A 24,869-nucleotide genomic window follows, 5' to 3' on the forward strand; every position below is an offset into this window, starting at 1 on the left:
ACAGCTCATTGTAGATAAGGGTGTGTTTTACCATCTAGGACCATTCAGAATAGTTCTCCTTGCCAGTGAGAACTATTCCGACCATAGAAATGATTGAATGCATTCTGTAAAAAAAAATATCTCTGCCAAAAACACTTCTGTTGAGAGAGAAAAAAATCCTTATATGATAGCCTTATGCATTTTATTTTTCTTCTAACATTCCATAGCATATATATATCACTGCTCACATATATATCACTGTTCAACAAAACTAGGGCGCTCACTGCTTACATATATCAAAATCTCAACAAAAAGCGAGGGCGCTCACTGCTTTACATATATCAATATATCACAAACGAGGGCACTCACTGCTTTACATATATCAATATCTCAACAAAAACCGAGGGCGCTCACTGCTTTACATATATCAATATATCACAAACGAGGGCGCTCACTGCTTTACATATATCAATATATCACTGTTCAACAAAAAACGAGGGCGCTCACTGCTTTACATATATCAATATATCATTGTTTTGAAAAAAAAAAAGGGCGCTCAGATGACTTGACTATATCAGTTTTCAAATCCCGCAATCTCAAAAATGATGCACAGATTACAAAAATGATATATTTCAGGTACCACACCACCTCTTCGTTGCCACAAGTGTCTGGCAATGAATTGCTGGAATGAACGCTGGATTACTGGAAGTTTACAGTCTTCAATAAAAACACAGTCACCATCTCAGTCACAGTCAACCATTTCAAGCTTTTTAAAAAAACGCAGTCATCTTTACAAGAAAGTCGATGAAGGCATTTACAATTCGTCGGCACAAAGGAGAATCACTTCTGAGCTCTCAGGCAGCATTCAATACAACGCAATCTTGAATACCATAAAAAACGCAGTCTACAGTAAAAAAATGCAGTAGCATTTTTATAATAAAACGCAGTCTTCTTGCGTTGCTTCAAATACATTAAACGCAGGCTTCAATACATTAAACGCAGCTTCAATACGTTAAACGCAGCATCAAATACATTAAACGCAGCTTCAATACATTAAAACGTTGCTTTCCAGATGTGCAGAAGTCACAAAACACACCATTAACGCAGTCATGAAGGCACCATCAAAACGCAGTGGTCATTAAAATAAGGATGCACGCAGCCAGCATTAAAAAAACGCAGTCTTCATAAGAACTCAGCCACCATTACAAGGAACACAGTCGCATTTTTTTTTTTTTCTATACAAACGCAGTCTTTATTAAAATATAGTCATGGTTATGACAGCCTCAATACAACAACTCAGTCATAGGAAAAACGCAGTCACCATCAGTTTCGTTTGAATGGAAGGAGATAGGTTTTTACCAACATCAGAAAACGCATCAACGCATAGTTCCACGGACAGAGGGCGCAGTCTCCATGTCTCAGCAGTCTCAGCAGTGTCAGGAATCCCTCAGCAGAGGGCGCAGTCTCAGCAGTGTCAGGAATCCCTCAGCAGAGGGCGCAGTCTCAGCAGTGTCAGGAATCCCTCAGGATGATGCAGCACTCAGCAGGAGTTACACTATTTTGGGACCTGTGCTCTGATACCATGTCAGGCCAGGGTAACTCCACATTGAACGAGAGAAAACACTGATTGATTTTATTCATTAGCTAACACATTATTTATACATATACAAAACAGATCAGTTCATCTTCTAGATGACTGTCCAGCTTCACCTCATCCGTTTCGGATTAGGTGTCAACAGCGGCCAAGATCATAGTCCCTCTTAGATATTCCAAATGGGTAGCCAATCTAGTGGTGGCGAGGGAGAAGAGTGGTGAAATTACACTGTGTGTTGATTTCAGAAATTTGAATAAATGCTCCAAGAAAGACAACTATCCTCTGCCAAAGATGGAGCATTTGCTGCAAAAGGTCTCAGGAGCTAAAGTGATGTCATTTTTGGATGGATTTTCAGGCTTTAATCAGATTGCTGTGCACCCAGATGATCAAGAAAAGACTGCATTCACCACTCCTTGGGGCACTTTTATGTATGCCAAAATGCCATTTGGATTGATGAATGCTGGAGCCACCTTTCGGAGAGCTATCGACATAACATTTGTGGGAGAGAAGGAAAAATTTGTTCTAATCTACCTTGATGACATAACAATTTACTCCAGCAGTCATCAAAGTCATTTGCAGCATTTGAAAAGAGTGTTTTTGAAGTGCAAAAGGTTTGGAATATCAGTCAATCCCAAAAAATCACAATTTGCTTTACATGAAGGAAAACTTTTAGGACATATTGTGTCTGCTGCAGGTGTTCAGACTGACCCAGAAAGAGTCAAAGCAATTCAGGGTTTGACTGTCCTCAGATCAAAGAGAGATATACAGTCTTTTCTGGGCAAAATTAATTTTGTGAGGTTTATTTCAAATTTTGCAGAATTGGTTAAGCATGTGACCTCCATGTTGAAGAAAGGATCAGAGGTAAGATAGACTGATACAGCAAGACAATCTTTCGAGTCCATTAAGAAAGCCATTATGGAAGCTCCCACACTAAGTAGCCTAGATTACGACAAGGAGTTTCATATTTTCTCATTTGCCTCTGAAGACACTATTGCAGCCGTTCTATTACAGCAAGATGAAGAAGGTTCAGAGCATCCAGTGGCATTTTTTAGCAAGAACTTGAGGGTGCTAAACTGAGGTATGATATTATAGAGAAGCAGGCATATGATCTTATTAAATCATTAAAGGCTTTCAAAATTTATATCTTGCATTCAAAGATAATTGCATATGTGCCTTCTGCTGCAATAAAAAATGTCTTGACACAACCTGATGTTGATGGAAGAAGGGCAAAGTGGATTGCAAAACTGATTGAATTTAACATAGAGCTAAAGCCCACAAAGCTGGTAAGAGGTCAGGGGCTTGCCAAACTATTAGCTGAAGAAAATTGCAGGTCTTTAGATATTGATTTCCTATGCACAATGGCAGAAAATGGTCAGGCAGAAGGAGAGGAAGCATCTGAAATAGAGAGGAAATAGTTAGTGGCCGAAAATCTAGCTTCCTGTAACTGGTATGCTCAAATAATTAATTTCCTGCTGAAGTTAGAGATCCCTTCAGAATTTACTCAAAGTCAGGCCAGAACTTTAAAACTTAGAGCAGCAAAATATTGCATTATGGAAAATCTGCTCTACTGGAGGGATCCATCTAGAATATTTCTAAGGTGTCTGGACAAAGAACAGTCAAAGGAAGTTATGCAGCAGTTTCATTAATAGCATGTGTGGAGGGCACCATTATTGGAGAACTACAACCCATAAAATTCTCAGAGCTGGGTACTATTGACCCACTTTATTTTCTGATGTGTTTTCTTTTGTTAAATCTTGTGACAGGTGCCAAAGATTTGAAGGAAAACAACAGTTGAAGTCCCTGCCCCTAAAACCAATTCAGTCGAAAGGACCTTTTCAGCAGTGGGGTTTGGATTTCATTGGTGAAATCAATCCACATTCCAGTGGCCAACACAGGTGGATATTAGTAGCCACTGATTATTTCACAAAGTGGATTGAAGCAGTCCCTACAAGGAAGGCTGATCATAATGTGGTCATAAAGTTTTTGACAGAGAATATCTTCAGCAGATTTGGTTGTCCACATAAACTAATCACAGATAATGCAGCAGGCTTCAAGGCCAAGGAGCTGGTGGAAATGTGTGATTCAATGGGTATCAAACTTGTTCATTCCACTTCATATTATCCTCAGGGAAATGGTCTAGCAGAATCCTCTAATAAAAGTCTGATCAGGATAATCAAAAAACTGTCAGAGGACAATAAGAAGAATTGGGATTCAAAGCTCAAGTATGCACTGTGGGTTGACAGAGTGACCATTAAGAAATCCATAGGGAGTTATCCATTCAAGCTGGTATATGGGACTGAGGCTGTATTCCCAATCCAATTAACTCTCCTTGTGGCAAAATTCCTTCAAGAAGAGCAGAATCAAGAAGAAGACATGGCAAGAAGAATCACTGATTTGACAGAGTTACATCAAATTAGAGAACAGCTGGTTGAAAAGGCTGCAACACATCAAAGAAAGGTTAAGGAAGCCTTTGACAAGAAGGCAAAATCAAATAATTTTCAGGTTGGAGACTTGGTTTTGAAATGGGATGCACTGAAGGAAAAGAAAGGCAATCATGGGAAATTTGATGCTTTCTGGACAGGGCCTTTCATCATTTCACAGATTCAAGGGAACAACACCTTCATACTAAAAAGTATGGGAGGAGAGATAGTTTTTGATGGCCCAGTTAATGGGCGGTTTTTGAAAATTTATGTTGTTTAAGGTCTTTTGGCCTTAAAGGCTGTAAATATTTTGTTTTTATCAGTTTTGTGCAGGCAAAATAGACTCCATGCCCAATGGAACACTAGGAATTTTGGTTAATTGATCTTCAATTGGAAAGGCATTGATCTGCAGGTTCTTGAGACCTCACAGGGAGGATCTCATCCCCAGAAGGAGCCAGTGTTAGCTCTGCTATATTTTTCAGCTGTTGGGGTTCAAAGGGCAGCTCGATAGTGTATTCTATGCCAAAAGGAGGCATGTATCAGTATGATTCCTCAATTCCCCTTCATATTCATTTATCCTCTGTAACCCATATCATCCTGGTTTGCTCCAAAATATGGCATAAAACTATTTTGTCTAACTCCCGCTACCTCCATTTGTTCCTCCCTAAAACCTGTAAACCCTCTTCTATCTAGCCCCTTGGCGCTAAGTCTTTACCCATATAACCATACTTTTCAGCAAAATCCCTGTCCCGCGGCTTTCTCTGTCACATCAACCACAAAAACATGTGATTCTCTTCCCAGCCATCCGATCTTCCTCCCTCACGATCGGACGGCAGTCGCTCATCCCTCTCCCGTTACCTGTGCGCCTGTTAGCTCCCGGGAAAAGTGGTTCCCCACCCATCACATCAAACACGCGGCGCATGTTCATTGCATCGCGCTTCCCCTGTACGTAAACCGCCGCAGCACAAAAGTGGTGCGGGGAAACCACTTCCTACCATCGTACTATTTCCCCCCACCTGTTAACCATCGTTTTCTTCTGCTGCTCGATCATCGTTGGATTTGCTCGACCGCAATCCGATGGCCCACATTTCTCCATCCGCCTATCGCCCGATCTCCCCTATCAACAAATCTCAACCGTCCAATCGTTTCATCCAACGGCTCATATTTACTATCCGCGCTGCCTCCCGATAGCTCCTCTTGCGCGATCTCCTCCGTTGTTTTTATTCATCCGACGACCCATCTTCATCTGCCTGTTTGCACTATTTCCCGATAGCTACCTAGATCCAATCTGCACCGTCCATTTTTTCATCCAATGGCCTGTGTTCCTCCTTGGCTCTTCGTCCATAACTGATGAATTTTGCTATGTTTTTGAGTTGTTTTTCCCGCGCAAAGAAGCAAGAGATGATCCGGTTTTCAGTGTATAAATTCCTTAGCTACCGCAGTTAAAGAACAACACGGTCAAGGACGAGAAGGTACTCCCTTGAGCAGTTCAACCATGCAGCAGTTATGGAAATTTATTCAGTCAACATTCCACCTGTTCAAGGAGTACACCAAAATATTTGAGAAAGTCAAATTTGTTAATTAAGACAGTTAGAATGTATCAAAGACCCATAATAGTGTGTAAATGCGGTTGGTGGTCAATTAAGTGACCTCCACACATAGCCTAATAGAGCCATTTTTTGTAACAGATTCTATATATACCTAGAAAGACGATGTAATCAGGTTAATGAGTGTTGGATGAGTGTTATTCTGTTGTAAGCTTCAACTTCTGGAGATTGTAACTACTGTGATACCTGCAGCTTCTGGTCTTCATTTCCAACTAATACAAGCTTCTTTTGCTATCAATTGCTCATTTTTCACTTCTTCTATGTTCCAGGCTATGCCTGTTATGCTTTGTTCATGTGCTGCTGATGTTTAGCATTAGAGGGGCTGTCATCCCACCTCTGTGTTAGAATCTAGTTAGTTTCATTGAATTTGTATGCAAGTTTCTATTGTTTTGATACCAGAGAGCTGTCATACTATCTGTGTATTAGATAATAGATTTACAGACCTCTTAACTGGTTGCAGCCGGCCATCACAGGGTCCTATGCATCTGCTGGTGTGATCAGTCTTCTCCATCATCACTTATTCCTCAAGCTGTGAGTAATTGGTGGTTAAAAGCCTTGTAGTCTGGGGGTGTTCACCCATGTCTGGGGTTAAGCATAGTAGGAGTGGTTATCTGACTTGAATATGCAGCATTTGTTTAATTCATCCACTAGTTTATCCAACATTTTGTTGAGTTTGTAATGTTCCCGAGCACCTCTGATATACAACCTAGGAGAGTTTCTTGGGGTGATAACAGGGAGGAATATTATCAACAAATCTACCATTTTCCATTGCTAATGAGTAGGATGGATGCACCATTCTATACTCCCAACAACAACATCAATACAAGAGACATTTTAAGCATGGGTAAGGGAGCCATCAAAGTTTAGGACGACACCCAACTAGATATACAAGACGAAGACACTCAGGAAGGCTTAACAATTCTTGGTCATCTTCGCATGTTGCTTGTATGGCCAAGGGAGTACGGAGACCTTCCCACAAAGTTGGGTTGCTATGTTGGATCAGCTAGAAAGTGAATGAAACCTTTCTATTGGTTCGACATTTTGGATCTCGAGCTGAAAGTGCATTTATCCAATGCCTGGAGTCTGCCCAAGGATCAACAAGAAATATTCTTCATGTCTACCTATCTATTTGATGCAATATATGCCTGTCAACAACTTCTTGGCATGGGTTGGGCATTGACATCTTTAGAGAATACTGAGAACATGTATTGCAAGTTTCTCTCAGACTTCAGCTACCGAGGAGTCATGGCTAAACTATCTAACCACTTCATTGCCCCGCTGTACACGATTATCTTTGAACAAGATCTGCCTTGCATTTCCCACGCAACAATGGAGGCATTTCTGAACTTTGCAGATTGGTACGCCTTATGTGATGGCACCTTCATAAGGATGTACAAAGCGGAGAAGGCTCCGCATGTGTTGTCGAGGTTTTGCACAGACAAGTTGGTCATGCAGGAGGTTGCATACCACATCTCGACAGGGTTATCAACTGGACTACACAGGAAGAAGAAGGCACCATGGCCTATGCTTCCTATGCGAATTGGGTTGTACGCAATCCATATTTTGAAAGAAGCGGATTTGGATCACCCAATTCGCACAGGAAGAATGCTAAGGATCACCCCACCCTTCGTTAGAAATAGAACCTCATAAATCATAAAATATACTTTTGGGAGCCAAGATTTTGATAGGCATTGCTTAGAGATGGCTTGGAGAGTATTATGATGAGCCTTGGCTTCTCCACAGTGAAAAGCATGGATGTCTCTTTGGAGGAGCAAGCGGTGTTGACTGTAATGTTCCATTATTGGGGCTAGTGGTTGTCATGGTTGTATGTATGGATGGAGCTCTTACTTTATATAATATAACAGAGCCAACATGTTTCATGCATATGTTGTTATTGTAGTTCGACTATTCTGGTTACTTTAGCAATGTATGTATTTTTAACTTACACATTTATGTATAGACTATTCCGTATGTGATTGTATGAATTTTATTGAGGCGTGTTGTTGGTTTAACCCATAAATTTGGATTGTCGACTATTCTGCTTTCTAGTTTGTGATGTCATTCAGCTCGTGTGTTCCTTTCAGGTTGCGTACTATTATAGGATTCTAAGGGGCACACTTCCTTTTCCCCTCCATGTGTTAGAACCTCCCCATGAATCTCTCTTGACTTGTTGCAAGGTCACACACTTGCTTCTAACAAGGATATCTTGCTTATCTCTATGCATTATCGCAGTCAAGGCATAGCTTTACTAGCCACTGCTGGGACTCCTACTCCAAATGGTTTGATTTTCTAGTTGGATCATTGTACTCCCTTTTGTTGAATCATTCGATATAAATCTAACAAGAATAAGAATTTGAAAGGGTTTTCCCCATAGTGGGTTTTTCCTTTATGTTTTGTTGCATTAATGATAATAATGTTGTTCTTTCTATATAGTTGCATATGCTATTGAATAATGATGTAAATATGAGTAATGTTATGATGTTATGGGGTGAAATTAATGTGTTAATGAAGAAATGCAATTATAATATATCCCTAAGAAAAATTAATACAATGTGCAAACCTCCCAAGAATGCTTTAATTAGACAACCCTTCTTTGAATGAGCTAGGGTTTTGAGGTCTTATTGTGCTTCAACCTTTGAGTGTCCTTCTTTAAGATGCCTTCCTTGTTGAGTCACCTTAGTTTTGATACCATGTTGAAAAATCTAGGGTCATCAAGTGTAGGTTATTTCTCTTACTTTGATAACTGCTTGGGATGTATTTTTACTTTACTTGGTTATATTCTTATTTACGTTGTTATTATTAGTGTTCTCTATCATCAAACAACTACCAAATAATAAAGAAAAATGAGACAACATTGTAGTGACCAACCCTATATATATATATATATATATATATATAGATATATATATATATATATATATTTTAAACAAATTAAAAATACAACCATAAGAAAATAGCATTGGGAACTCAAAAATTATTGAGCATTATATAATTTTTTTCTAAATTTCATTTCATTAAACATATCATCAAATTTACATATTATTAACTAAAACAATAATGAAGTCATACAAAAAAATATTATAACAACATAGGTACCATTCATGAGGAGACGCAGTTCAAACTTGACTTGCCAATATTGCCCTCCTTTGTTGTCGGTCACCTCCAAGTGTGAGTGTCGACGTGCTTAATCTGAATGCAATGACCCACCAATTGACCTCCCAACCTACTCCTTGAGTACTCTCCTTCCCCGTGGACCCCCGAGCTGCAATGGGGTTGTACAATGGAGGAATGTATTAGCTGGTAGAGGAGAGCACTCTTTGGCTCAAGAGTCCCCTCTATAAATTCCTCTACCTCATCAAAGTCACTATAGCTCGTAGTCACTAGTCTGACATAGTCCCACCCATCCAACAATAGGGTAAAGAAAAGTCCCTTCTCCCATGGCCTGCCCCTTATTTTATAGGAGTCCTCATAGGTGACACTTGGAATTTCATGCATAATTAATTATTTCTATTAATCCAATATTTTGGTTATTCACCCACCCATGTGTCACTCTCTCATCAAGGATCTCCAAAATTGTTTACTTTAATTTTAATTTAAAAATAATATTTTTCCTCACCTCAACAAGATTCCTATTTCTTCTCCTAGTTGTCTCTTTATCCCCTTTTTTACTCAATTTGTGTTCATTACTAAATTCAATTGATAAGTCAAGATTTATCCTCTATCTAGTATCTAATTTAACTCAACTTATCTCTTAGATGGATATTCTTATGTTGGTTGTTGCCACATGGAGGTTCTCTAAATTTCTCTAAAATTTAATTTATTAATCTTATTTTAATTCACCATTCTCTTCTCTTAATTAGGTTTAACTATTTTAGGATTAATATTTATCCTTACATTTATGTCCCTCTTTCCCCTTTTTACCTAATTAAATTACATTATCTACCTAATATTTTCCAACATGGGAAGGGTAGAGTTTTTAAGGTAAAGTATTTTATTGCTTCCTATGATCCTCTTAACCCAAGTTTTATCATTGATTTATATTTATTAATTTATTTATTTTTAATGATTCCAAGGGTGCCAAATTTGGTTGTGCCCTTCAAGAACTTCCCTTGAAGTTCTAAGGGTGTCATGCCTAACATTTTATTTGTGATGCCAAGGGTGCCAAGTTGGTCATGCCCTTCAAGAAATTCCCTTGAAGTTCCAAGGGTGCCACGCCACTTTCCCTTGAAGCATTCAGTGGCTACGAGGGGAAAGTATAGGTGCAACGACAGAGATCACTATCATCTCTTATGTTGCCTGCTATAGTGAGACTAATGGTGTCGGGGATCAAGGAATCTGCCTTGACGCGTGCCCCCGGTAAAATCCTCATGAGTGACCCAATTTTGGGACCTACCCTCATGACATCGTGATCTTCAAGGCGAAGGTGTTTCGACCTTTCCTTCCCAAGTCATGACAGGAGTGCTAGTGGTTGAGATTAGGGACACTGCCCCACCCCTCCCATGCAGTTCCATCCAATTGTACAACCCCATCACCCATATGTGAGTCATTCGACCAAGTAACTAATCCGCGCTTGCAACCACTACATATCATCAGAATATAGATAAATGTATATAACAAGATTTCAAAATTGACTTATAATTTCAAAGACAAAATATAAATTTTCATCAAACCAGGTGTTGTCAACTCGTCATATGCAAGTGCCTCTGGTGGTTTCTTGCCATACTCAATAATAATCAGTAACACGGTTTTTCAATGTTAGTCATTGTCATAATAGCATCATCAATATCACCTAGTCACTCACATCGTTGTTCATTGTGAACCAAAACTAATGCAAGTAGGTAATATAGGGGACTCATCCATCATGGCTATCATCATCATAACATCAAATGGAAACATACATATCCATCAAATCTATCAACATCGTAACATAAATAGAAAACATACGTATCCATCAAAGTTATCTTCATCATAATATCAATAGAGAGTATACGTATCCTTTACTGCTATCATCATAATAATTTCAATAGAGACCAAACATAAACATTTATGCTTCCATCATCATAATATCAATAGAGAACATGCATAACCATTAATGCTAAGATCATCATAATACCAATATATAACATACATAGCCATTAATGATATCTTCATCATAATATCAACAGAGAACATACATAAACATCACAACAACTAATATCACAACCACTAATAATAAAGTCATGTGTCTGGATCCTCAACCTGAGGTCCTCAAAGAATAATGTGTGGGCCTTAGGGATAAATAAATGTTAAATTCATATCACTGTCAATTAACTAGAGTGGGGCACTACATACACCCTTCTTATAGAATTCGTCTCAAAGTCCTTAGAATAGATAAGGAAAACGATGACACATCTCCTCAGCATCCTCCCAAGTAGCTGAATTGGGACTATAATTGTCCCATTGGACCTCAACCTGGTCCACTAGCTGTCGTCTAAGCTGCAAAGTTCGTTGGTCTAGTATGAAAACTGGTTTGGCCATTACTGTTCCTTCGTCTGAAACTTGCAAATGACCAAAGTCAATAACATGTGAAGGATCTGAAATATAATGACACAAAACAAAAATATGAAACACATGCGTGCTAAAGATGGAGGTAAGGCAATCCTATATGCCACCGACCCATTCCTTTCTAAGATTTCAAAAGGTCCCACAAATCGTGGAGAATTTTTTTCTCCCTTTCCAAATTTTATAGAGCTTTTTTAGGGCCTTACTCTCAAGAACACCCATCTCCCACTTCATAACTTCGGTCTATATGATGGGCATCAACATAGCTATTTTTCGATTTTGTGCTTCTTTTAGCCTTCCCCTAATCATAGTCATTTTTTCTTCCATCTCATGCACCACTTCTAGTCCTGTTAATACTCGGTCCTCTAGTCGGTCCCAACTGAGAGGTATTCTACAAGGTCTTCTGTATAAGAACTCAAATGGAACCATCTTGATGGAACTCTTATAACTATTATTGTAAGAAAATTCCATGAGGGGTAAAAGCTCCTCCCATCTATTTTGTTAGTCCATCACATAACTCCGAACCATGTCTTCAAGGATTTGATTAGTCCTTTCTGTCTTCCCATCTATCTCAGGATGATAAGCAGTGATGAAGTTCAACTGGGTTCCCAAGGCTTCTTGGAAACTGGTCTAAAACCTTCTTGTAAACACTGCTCCCCTATCATATATGATCTTCCTATGCACTCCATGCAATCCCATAATCTCATCAATAAAAACTCTGGCTATTTCCAATGCCTTATATGTAGTATTAACTGGTATGAAATGGGTGCTCTTGGTCAACGTGTCCACCACTACAAATATGGAATCATGTCTTCTTGAGGTCATTGGTAGTCCCACAATGAAGTCCATTGATATAACATTCCATTTAGATTTTGGTATCTCATGGGGTTGAAATAATCTTGTTGGATGTCTGTGTTCAACTTTTACTCGTTGACACTCTAAGCATATTTCTACCAAGTTTATGATGTCCTTCTTCATCCCTTTCCAAAAGAAGAGTGGTTTCAGGTCCACACTCATCTTCTTAACACCAGGGTGTGCCATGTATATTACGCGACAAGATTCATTCAAGATTAATTGGCTTATATCTTCATTCGGTGGTACATATATCCTTCCCCGAAATTGTAGTAGCCCATCATTATCAAGGGAGTATTCTTCATATTTTGGGACCCTCATCTCATCCACCCTCAAAATTTTTCTAACCTCCTGGTACTATGTGTCTTTAAATTGTAAATCAAGCAATTTCTCCCTCAAATTTGTCTTTAAGGGAATCACTAAAAATATTTGAGGCCTCCTACTTGAAGCATCAATCACCCTATTTACCATTCCTTTTATGTAAGTGATATCAAAATCATATTCACTAATTAGCTCAGACCATAAGGTAGTGTCTCCAAGGTAGTGTCAAGATCAAATCAAATCATATCAAGAACAAAATTCCTTCCTAGAAGGTAGTGTCTCCAAATCTTTAGTGCATAAACAATGGCTGCCATTTCTAGATCATGGGTTGCATATTTTTCTTCATGGGTTCTAATTTTCCTTGATGCATAAGCTATGACTCTTCCTTCTTGCATCAACACACAACCTAGCCCTTCCTTGGAGGCATCAGTGGAAACCAAAAGTTCTTGTTCCATATCCGACACCTTCACAATTGGTGTTGTCGTTAATAACACCTTTAACGTTTGGAATGCCTCTTCACATTTTTCAGTCCAATTGAGTTTCTTGTTCTTTCTTTGGAGCTCGGTAATGGGGCTTTTTATCTTCAAAAACCCTTCGACAAATCTACGATAATACCCTATCATGCCCATGAAACTTCGTATTTCATGAACATTTGTTGGTGTTGGCCATTCCGTGATGGCCTTGATCTTTACCGGATCTACTGCGATACCATCCCCAAAGATAATATGCCCAAGATAATGAATCTTGGTTTGGTAAAAGGAACACTTAAAAGACTTCTTGTATAATTGGTTTTCTCTAAGACATTGTAAAACTATCCTCAAGTGTTCGTCATGCTCTTCTGGGGTCTTTGAGTAGATCAAAATGTCATCGATAAAGACTTGTAAAAAATTGTCTAAGTAATCCTGAAATACTCCGTTCATCAAAATCATGAAAACACTCAAGGCATTTGTTAGTCTGAAGGGTAAAACTACAAATTAATAATGCCCAAATCTTGTCTTAAAGGTTGTCTTCGGGATATCTTCTTCCTTGATTCTCAACTGATGATATCCCAACCTAAGATCTATATTTGAAAACACAGTCGCCCTCTCTCATTTGATCAAACAAGTTATCTATCCTTGGGAGAGGGTATTGATTTTTTATTGTCACTTTATTCAACTGGTGGTAGTCAATGCACAATCGCCAAGACCCATCCTTGTTCTTAACGAAAATCACAGGGGCTCCCCACGAAGATATGCTAGGTCGTATGAACCCCAAGTCCAACACTTCCTTTAATTGGATCTACAATTCCTTTAGCTCTGGAGCCGACATACGATAGGGTGTCTTTGCAATATGCTCAGTGCCTGGTTTAAGGTCGATGGTGAAATCAATTTCCCTTTTTGGGGGTAGCCCGAGTAGTTCTTCGGGAAATACATCCTTAAATTCAACAAGAAATGGATGTTTATCAAGGTTTTCAGAATCACCCTTATCGTTTAGAGTTAACACCCAAAACATTTGAATCCCTTTTGCTTATATTTCATTAGTTGTATGGAGGAGATGAACCTCAGGGACACCCCTCGGTTTTTTCCCCTTAATGATTTTCTTTGGCCATCATCATCTGTGAAATGTAGAAGCTTGTCTTTGCAGAGTAGGAGTGCTTCATGTCGTTCCAACCAATCCATTCCTATAACTATGTCATAGACTCATAAAATTGTAGAGTATAAGGATACCTTGGTCTTACATACACCCACGTCTACCTCACAATCCTTTACCGTCCTTCCTACATTTATTTTCATACCACATGCCATTTCTACATGTCTAAATTCATTTTGTGCAATTTATTTATGTTTAATCCTTGATAATGCATTTAGAGAAATAAAGGAATCAGTAGCTCCTAGTGATCCAGGTGGCTCTAGAGACACACATGACAAACAGGGTTTATGAATGCTTGAAAATCAAAGTGCTCAGAATGACTTCGACCGAGGACTAGAGTGTAGATCTCGTCGTCCTGATCATGGAGGTGTGAACGGTTTGTCAATCCGAGCTTGTATGAAGAAGAATGAGCTAGTAAAAGTTTTTGTCAAAGTTGGGCTGTGGGCCAGGTTTAAGTGTCCTACAATTTGACCGACCCCGAGGCATGGAACCTAGCTCCCGAAATCGGTCAAAATTGCGGCCTTGTTAAAATGCCCAATATCCCTTATTTTTGAAAAATTTAAAAATGATTAGTTGTTTTTTTAAAATAAAAAATATATATGTCGATGGCGGGCCATGACCCCTGCCACCGCCATCAGACCAATCTATTCTATTTTTAAAAAAAATTGAGGGCCGACAGGCCATGAACCCTGTCGACCCCCTAACCATTACATAACAAAAAAATTAAACGATGGGTTGGCGGCCATGACCCTCCTCCACTACATACATTAAAACAATGTAAATGGGTGGGCGGGCCACCTACGGTGGACTCGACCCACATCCCATCACTAAAACGTGTTGCCATATATTAATGGACCGGCGGGAATCGAACCCGCCCAACCATGTGGCCGGCCTGCACCACGGACGGCCCAATCCAAAACCCCATGTAACGTTCAACAAACGCGCCATTAATACACTCCCCATGTCATATCTACGACCCCATTAATGCGTAGAGAACGGTACCAACGTACTAGCCATTAAAACAATAATGCCCCAAAATAAAATGTGGACTAGTTGTTTAAAACAATAATGTGTTAAAAGGAAGGGGCAGGGTTTGACCACCCGACCCATCCTCAACCATTTACCCATTATACCAATCCACCTAAACCGTTTCATTGGGTAATCTGCCCGAAAACTTTTAAAAGAACCCAATTTTTTCAGTGCACAAGACAGATGGGGGAACCAGGAGTGAGCACGGACTTCAAGACAAAGGAGGTAGAATCTTGGCACACAGTTCAAGGCAACATTTTGCAGGAGGGGTGAAATTTCACTTTGTCATATTTTGACAAATTTTATATGGTTTCAGCACTTCTCGATGCCACGAACACAATGGCACTATCTGTGTCTCCATCAGTGTTCTGCATTTTTCGGCCATTTTCAGTATGAGGATAGAACCATGATTGCTGCAAAAACAGGTAGCAGAACCATGATCCTTGCAATTTTCCCGAGGAGGTAATTTTTCTCCATGTTGGAATATAGTCAAGTTTATAGTCGTTTTTCATGGTTTTCCGCAGGGATCGCAATGGCAAAGTCAGATTCACCTTTGGAGTTGCAGATTTCTAGTCCACCCATGGAGCAGAATCTTTGAGGAATCTAGGGGGAATCTAAAAGATTCCTTGAGCCCCAGATTCTCAACTTCTCAGAATTCAAAAATTGGACAATCGATTTTGCACTATTTGACATCATAAATTTGATAGTGCATTCAGATTTCTCATTCTCTCATTCTATTCTTCAGCCACTTTTCTAAGTGGAATGCAGGTGTCAACATCCATGTGTGAGTCGTCATGCGATTGATGCCGTGAGATCGATAGTTCGAACAACTTTAGCAGTTTGACATCTGCTTCTTCAGATGGCCCTTGGTTGTGAGGTATATGCAGTTTTCATGTACTTCTTTTGCTATGCATTATGATGCACAGGTCCTTGATTAATGTTTGATGTGGGATCCTGTTTCTTACTCGTTTTTATGGTTCCTACTTAATGTGATGCGTAATAACCTATGTGATGTACTTGTTATCATGATTCATCATGTTGTGTTTTCAGATCCCCTTTATTGTATGTTGATGGGATACTCATGTTTCGCCATGCATGTTGCTTTTAGATCCCTTTTATGCCATGTTGTTGGGATGCTCATCGTGCATGAGTTTTGTGTCATACCGATAGGAGTCTTTTGACTAAGAGTTCCTGTGGTGGAACATCTCTTAGAGCCACTCCTGCGTGAGGGTATTTTACTTGTATGATTGCGACATCATCTCTTGTGTACATCATCACTATTGACAGCACTTAATGCAACGACCTACACCATCTTGACACCAGGGCCCGGAGATGTAGTCCCTCTTGGACGAACTCTGTTATCAATGCTTTTGTTTTTATGTTGCTAATGATTGACATGTTCCTTTTCTTTACAGCATGCAAATGTATTCATTAATGTTCTTTTAAAAATGCAATTTAACACATCACGAGAGTAAAAGGTCTTGGAAGGGTCCTTCGTCACACCCGGACCTGGATCAAGTGGTATCGGAGCGGTTTTTGCGTTGATGTGAATTGCAACATGAACAATGGAATGTGCAGCGACAAAGGATGAAAAATTGATGTACAAGACCATGATCAAAATTTCCAAAATGGTGGAAATCATGTATGAAACTCTACAGAAAGAGACAGAGGAAAAGGAGCGATTGTAGCTTCAGTTGCAAGCCACGGAAGAGGCCTGGAAGAACTGAAGCATAATAAACATAATCTTCAAACAAAGAACTCTGAATTGAAGATGTGTCTACATGAAGAGAAAGAGGAAAAACAAAGCTTGCTACGACAACTGCAAGCAAAGGATGAGGCCTTGGAAAAGCTGCAACATGACCCATGTGAGGTAAAATGTAATTCTCCAAATTCATGTATGTTTCCTGATGATGATTTCGCTGTTTTTGAAAATCACACCACATGAATTGGCTCCAAACTGTTGAAGAGAATGGGGTATGAAGGAAAAGGCTTGGGAATTAATGGCCAAGGCATTGTCAACCCATCAAAATAGAAGAAGTACCCTGTCAGGTAGGACTTGGGTATGTCAGAAAGGAAGTTGGGGAATGCGCCATGACAGTTAGTGAACCACCAACAACGGATGATGAGAAACCCTCATCAGTTCTTTCCAAATCGATTCCTTTCGGTTTCGTCTTCACATAGTATGAGTTTTGTTGGAGATTTGGAGATCCCAATTACAGGGACAAACATGAGGCTCCTTACAAGGACGAGGCATGAGAAGGAAGAAAAACTTGGTATTAATAACCAATGCATAACTCAACCATTGGAGGTTGTGCAGAGACCTCAATTTGCAGGCTCAAGATACACTAAAGGAGAATGCTCGAAGGTTTCAGATTCGTCCAAGGCATCGTCGAAATCGTTGAGGAAAGAGAATGATGGGAAAACATCCCCATCATCCCATGGCAGTTTCCATTGCAGGGAAAGAGCTGAGGCAAGCTCTCATTGCCATACTTACGCCAGAGACAGCAAGGAAAGGTATAACCACTCTCGACATTCAAATGTTCATTTCGATTATGATCATGTTGTTAATGATGAACGTAAAACATGGCATCGAAAGACATGTACCTTTTGTGGATTACATAACCATACATTTTCTAAGTGTTGGAAAAGAATGGCAGCACACAAAAGGATGAGGCGTGAAAGACCCTCTCAACAGCAGGTTAAACAGATATGGAGAAAGAAGATGTATTGCAGTCATTGCAACAGAAATGGCCATCAAAGAGCCACTTATTGGAGGCTCCATCTAGAGCAGCGCCTTAAAGACAAAGCGTCAGTGCGTGAACGAGGTGAAGCAGTTGTTCGACAAGCAAAACCGCCACAAGGAGGTGACCCATTCACATTGATAAGTGAAAAATGGTTTCTAGACATGTTATCATTTCATGGTCATGCTTTTGTAAATCATTTGTTGCATTTTAAGATGTAAAAGTGATGATGTGTTTTCCATCACTTGTTCGGCAACAATGATGTCTGGTCTTATTTGGTGTCGCATGTTAAATTGTGAAAGTGATGTTATGTTTCCATCACTTGTCAAAACAATAGTGTTTGGTCTTATGTTTGTAAATCATGTGTTGTAGTGATGATGTGTTTTCCATCACTTGTTGAAGCAACAATGATAGGTTGGCCTTGTTGTCATAGCTGAGGTCTTGCATCCATCTTGATGTAAACTTGACCACCGAGTATGTGTTATAAACTCGTGGCAAGTGTGGGACGTTTGGGTCATTAGTTGGTCATAACAGTAAAGCATGTAATTTGCAAAACAATTTACTATAGGTTGCAGAGATTGTAGGTGTCGGCTCATTGCTTAAGGCTCCGAAGAACAAAGGTGAAGGAGATGGAAGTGAGACCTTTCAGGACGCTTGTGATGCAAACAAGGTACATAAAAGTTGCATATTGTTTTTCATGCTTTTGGAGGACCAAAAGCTCCTCAGTGGGGAGGATTGATCCAGGTGGCTCTATTCTCATTCTCTCTTCTATTCTTCAACCAATTTTCTAAGTGGAATGCATGTGTCAACATCCATGTGGGAGCCGTCATGCGATTGATGTCGTGAGATCGATGGTCTGAACAGTTTCAACAGTTTGACATCCACTTCTTCAAATGGCCCTTGGTTGTGAGGTATATGTAGTGTTCATGTACTTCTTTTGCTATGCATTGTGTTGCACTAGTCCTTGATTGATGTTTGATGTGGGATCCCGTTTCTTACTCATTTTTATGATTCCTGCTTGATGTGACGCGGAATCGCCTATGTGATGTACTTGTTGTCATGATTCATCATGTTATATTTTGAGATCCCCTTTGTTGTATGTTGATGGGATACTCATGTGTCACCATGCATGTTGCTTTGAGATCCATTTTATGCCATGTTGGCAGGATGCTCATCGTGCATGAGTTTTGTGTCATACTGATAGGAGTCTTTTGACTGAGAGTTCCTGTAGTGGAACATCTCTTAGAGCAACTCCTGCGTGACGGCATTTTCCTTGTATGATCGCGACATTATCTCTTCTGTACATCATCACTATTGACAACACTTAATGCAGCGGCCTACACCATCTTGACACTGGGGCCCGGAGACGTAGTCCCTCTTGGACGAACTCTGTTATCAACGCTTTTATTTTTATGTTGCTGATGATTGACATGTTCCTCTTCTTTACATCATGCAGATGTATTCATTAATGTTCTTTTAAAAATGCAATTTAATAAATCATGAAAGTAAAAGGTCTTGGAAGGGTCCTTGGTCACACTCGGAGCTGGATCACCTAGATCTTTTAAAATTACAAAACTCATACCATCAATATTACCAGAGGTTTCCAACACAGTGGACTAGTGTTCGACCTGGTGATTGTTCACTGTTGCATGGATGCAATGAGCCTTCCCCAGATCCCCTACCATAGTTTCATTCTTAGTTGAGTTGGCATTACCTATCTTTTGAGGGTAATCCCTCTCGTGGTAAGGACCTCCATAAGTCCAACACCCCCTCTTAGGAGCTAGTCTCCTACTACCAACCAAACCGGGAGTTGGCCTGGAACTCTGCTGGAAAGAGCTAGACTGTTGGGATTGGTGCTGAGGAGGTGTGACTTGGTGTTGTCGCATAGGCCGGTGTTGTTGTGGTTGACGGGTTTGTTGAGGTACCCTGTGCGAGTGTTGAGCTGGATGCCTATATGGTGTCCTTTGATTTCCTGCTAACCACTTTTGATGATTGAGCATAAGACCCCCTTGCAAATTTCTACGCTCCATATTGTTTCCAATTGGTACTCCTGATCCTATGGGCCTTGTTGACTTACTAGGTCCACTGCTCATGATCTCCTCCTCTACAATGATTGCCCACTGAACTGCCTCATGCAAGGTGCGAGGCATTAAGATTCTAACCTTGGCCCAAATGTTAACATTTAGTCCATACACAAATTTGTTCACCTTGAGATTTTCTGTGTTTAAGTGAGGGGCATAACGAAGTAATTCCATGAAACGAGCCTCATACTTTGGTAGTGAGTGATTCCCTTGCTTTAATGCATTGAATTCATTTAGTTGCCTCTCAAGGAACTCCTCAGACAGGTAACGTTCTCTAAATTTTTCTTCAAATAGTTCCCAAGTTACTTCTGATATATCCATCCCCAATTGGGTTAATAATTTCTTCCACCAAAGTAGTGCATTTCCCTTTAGCTGGAATTTACCCATCTTGGCCTTCATATTTGAGGTGTAATCTCTTAGGGTAAAGCACATAGCCATGTTTTCTAACCATGCCTCTGCAGATTGACCATCCGTGGACCCCCAAAACTTTGGAAATTTTACCTTTTCCAAATCTCGACGTACATCATTTCTTGTAGTGTTTTGGGGTGCTTTGTTTTGTATGATAGGTCCTCCATGATACCATTCCAAATGATTTATTAATGCCTCAAACATGTGTTGGAATGATCTCATTAAGTTAAATACTTCTCCAACTGGTATTTGTTTTGGTGTTGTGATTTTTTCCTCATCATTAGGTGGGGAGGTAGGAGTCGGTTGTTGTGGTGGTGCCATTTTTCGCCCTTTAGTTGCCCCACTTATTCTTGTACCTCCTCTAACCATGGTTTACCAATGAATCCTGCCATAATTTAACACTATTTTTTTCTTATAAGATAAAAATAAATAAATAAATAAAAATCAGATAAAAATCATAACCAACCTGGGTGGTTCTATAATTTATTGTTATGTTTATATACTTCCAAAGGAACAATCTATGCATTTAAAAATTCTTGATTATATAATTCGCCTATCAATTTCAAACATTCCAATAAGATTTAATCAAGGATACCATCAATCTACTCAACTAATATGCTTAGACCACATCATGTCATGTAAATGGTAGAGGTGGTTGGTAGCATTATCATAACATAAACTGAGAATGTCCTTAGTAAGAAGAGAGAAAATACGTTTCTAAAGTTTTTTTGATTTTATGAGCTTAGCTATCAACAAACACAATTAAATTAACATTTAAAACTTAAATTAAATTTAAAACTTTTATATATAATCATTAACATTAACACATACATATATCATCACAATTTAACATATAATTTATTATGATATTAAAATGTAACATAACTTACACTCTATGGAATAAATCCAAATACTACATCCCCTATAATGATGTGTACCAAGTGATGATAATGTGTAAAATAAAGCTATATATAAAGTATCATAGTACCTAATAACTAATATTTCATAGCAGATGGGAATTTTGCAATCTATTGTATCTAACGTCGAAAAACAAACCAGAACATAATTGTGAGAGAGAATACCAAGTTTAATTTTTTATTTTTTATTTTTTTTTATGTTGAAAATGCCCATCATTAAATTTGTGCAATCTCCCATCTGATATTTACTTTTTAAAAGGTTATCAAAACACTATAAATGATAATGATGATATAAATACTACCAGCCTGTTTACAGTTTTTATTAAATATTAAAATGCTTTTGCCCTCACTAGGTTTAGATTTTGAATCCTTTGAAGTCCGTTGGAGGAATAAAAGCTCTGCCCTTTGTTACGAATTGATTGAATTTGTGAATGCATGTACTGAGATCTATAGGAATCTAAGTAATCATGGAAGTCGATTCGAAGGCTCATCTATTTCTTTCGTACATTCTGTCTTTGAGGCCTCTGCGGCAGCCATTGATGTTGGCCTCCAAACCCTCATCTTCGAACGCCATTGAAGTGGATCTGGAAGCCAATGAGTGGCATGGCGAGGCTCTGGTTAGAGAGATGCCTAAGCTTCTGTAGCTGGAGCTCGTGGCTAAAATGACTGGTGTTGTTTCTGATGTTGCGCAGACCAGATCCGTTCTATAATCCCTTGGATATTGGCCGGATCACGAGGCTGTGGACGAAGCCCGTTGACGCGTTGCAGAGATCGAGTACAATCTTTCTAGGCGATTGGAAGAAATTTCCATGGAGGATTAGATGATTTTTTATAAGAGAAAAACAATTTCTCTATGGCCTGCGGCTATCTCATAAATCTACCAGAGAGAAAGAGCCTTCAATGAATGTATTAATGTGCCACAAAATAAAAAAAAAAAAAAAACTTGTGAAACCCTCAGTATGAAGCTAGAGTAGCCTTGTGGCGTTTTCAGCCCTCAAAAAAATTAAGCCCACAAAGTAGATGACTATGAAAAATGTAGAAAATTGTCTTTCAAATTCTTCTGAAATTTGCTTGAGTTTATCTTTAGAAATTATTTTTCAAAGGTGTTATCACTGCTCCTGGTCTCCAAGACTGAGGAAGAGTTCGACTGAGGTAACCACAGACCAACCTTTTGACTTGGTATCTAGCCCTACCAAGTTGGAGAGGGCTCTCTCCACAAGGTCATAATCAAGAGGGCTGGATAAATTAGGGTTTTTAGGCAAGGTATGAGTGCAGAGGTTTTTTTGATTTTATTTGATTGGGTTGTTGGATGAGGATTAGGTCAAAGAGACTAGGTTAGGGAAAATAAGGGTATGATTGCAGACATCTGATGGAGTAAGGTAGGTATGCAATCAAACACTTTAAGGTTATTGAGTGAGATGGATAAGACTAGTGAGGTGCAGAAAGAGCAAGACAAACATGTATTCTTTCTAAACTGAAGAAAATGGACAAATTATGAAGATTTCCCCAAAACAGAGCATGAAAGATGTATTCTGCTCATCAACTTGAAAATCAACATATCATAGAAGTGAAATGAATCATGAGAGTACAAAAAACTCAAACATATGCAACATAATAAGAAACTATGTCAAAATGCCATACCACAGGTATTCCGTCAAAATAGTTGCAACTCATTCATTAAATTATGCCAAACACTGATTACACTAGTGTCTCTGATCAATACTACAACATCCAACTGAGTCCAACCTTTGAAAAGACTAAAAAATACAAGATATAGGCCTCAAAAAAGCTCCTCCCAGCCTTAGGGGTCGAATCCATGAGTGGAGGAGTAGTTCCACCAAAATCTGAACTGATAGCTAGAGTATAGGGTGGTTAAAGTGACTCGTCCCTAATTACAATGAAACTGATTCATTACACCTCATTGAGTCCAATTACCTAATGTATTTGTTAGAAAATTATATATTACAGAGCAATGGAACACATAAAATATTGCAGAAATATAAACACAGAAAATGCATAAAACAAGAGAGACACAGATATACGTGGTTGACCCAATTTGGGCTACGTCCACGGAGAAACAACCAGTCCTTCTTTTATTATATTATATAGAAAACTGAAGAGGTACAACCTATAGCAGATCCGTTGTAACTCCCTCTTCGCTCTCAATCTCCTCTCTTTTCCTCACCCCGAATACAGATATACATAGACACAATACAATTCCCTCATATATAGTGATGGGTTGCCTTCTAGGGCAAAAAACCCTAAATTAAACATAACTTCTACCGTCATATCATTCGCCTAACGAACGGCCCAGATTGACTAGAAATTACTAGACTTTACAAGGCAATTTCACATCTATTTTTAGCTTCGGGGGCGTTGCCCCTGAACCCCCGCCAGGGGACCGCTGGTCCCCGCACCCCCCCCCCCCCCCGCGTGGAGGGGTGTATAGTCTTCCTGGGGTATACATTTGGCTGAAACCATTGAATACATAAGATAATCAAGCTCCACACCCAACAATCTCCCACTTGGAGACTGATTATAGCAACTCCACTGCTGCTTCATTTGCTAGACAATGACTCCACTTTGGACCTGGCTATTTCTCATCTTCTTCATCATAATTGAAGACCAATTGAAACTGAGCAGATTCTCAGTTTCTCCCTGGTTACAACTTTTTTTAGCATATCTGTAGGAATCTGGCTAGTGTGTATCTTTTCCAGCTTCAACTCTCCATCTTCCAACGCTGACCGTATGAAATGGTACTTGAGCTGTATATGCTTAGTCTTGGAATGAAATGCAGAGTTATTTACAATATGTATGGCACTTTGGCTGTCACTGTATAACCTGCCCAACTCCTTCTTCTTACCCAATTCATCCAAAAACCTTTGTAACCAAATCATTTCTTTACTAGCCTCTGTAGCAGCAACATACTCTGCTTCTGTTGTTGAAAGTGCAACAACACTTTGGATTTTTGAAACCCAACTGACAGTTGTTCCACCTACAGTAAATACATATCCTGTAGTGCTCCTCTTGTTATCTCTGTCACCTGCCATATCTGCATCAACATATCCCTGTAGAGCAATGTTTGAACCACCAAAGCATAATGCTTGATTTGTGGTACCTCTCAAATACCTGAGAATCCACTTCACTGCCATCCAATGTTCTTTTCCTGGATTGTTCATGTACCTGCTTACAACTCCCATTGCATGTGCAATATCAGGCCTTGTGCAGACCATTGCATACATTAAGCTTCCAACTGCTGATGCATATGGAATTTTAGACATATGAGCCATTTCTTCTTGAGTCTTGGGACACACCTCCTTACTTAATTTGAAATGGCTAGCCAAAGGTATACTATTTGGTTTTGCATTCTGCATATTAAACCTTTTCAACACCTTTTTTATGTACTCACTTTGAGACAATGTTAATTTGCGATTCTTCCTATCTCTAGTTATTCTCATACCAAGGATTTGTTTTGCAGCACCCAAATCCTTCATTGCAAATGAGTTTGCCAATTTCCTTTTGAGCACATTTATTTCCTACATGTTAGAACCTACAACAAGCATGTCATCTACATACAATAACAATATAATATAGCTGCCATCATTTTTCCTTTTGAGATAAACACAATGATCAGATTGACATCTAGTATAACCTTGTTCAAACATAAACCTGTCAAATTTTAGATACCATTGCCTTGGAGCCTGTTTTAAGCCATACAAGCTGTTATAGCTCCAAATCTCACTTCTATGG

This window comes from Pinus tabuliformis, chromosome J (assembly GCF_031772625.1).
Source record: "Pinus tabuliformis cultivar Carrire ecotype Pingquan chromosome J, CPIR1, whole genome shotgun sequence".
Taxonomy (NCBI): domain Eukaryota; kingdom Viridiplantae; phylum Streptophyta; class Pinopsida; order Pinales; family Pinaceae; genus Pinus; species Pinus tabuliformis.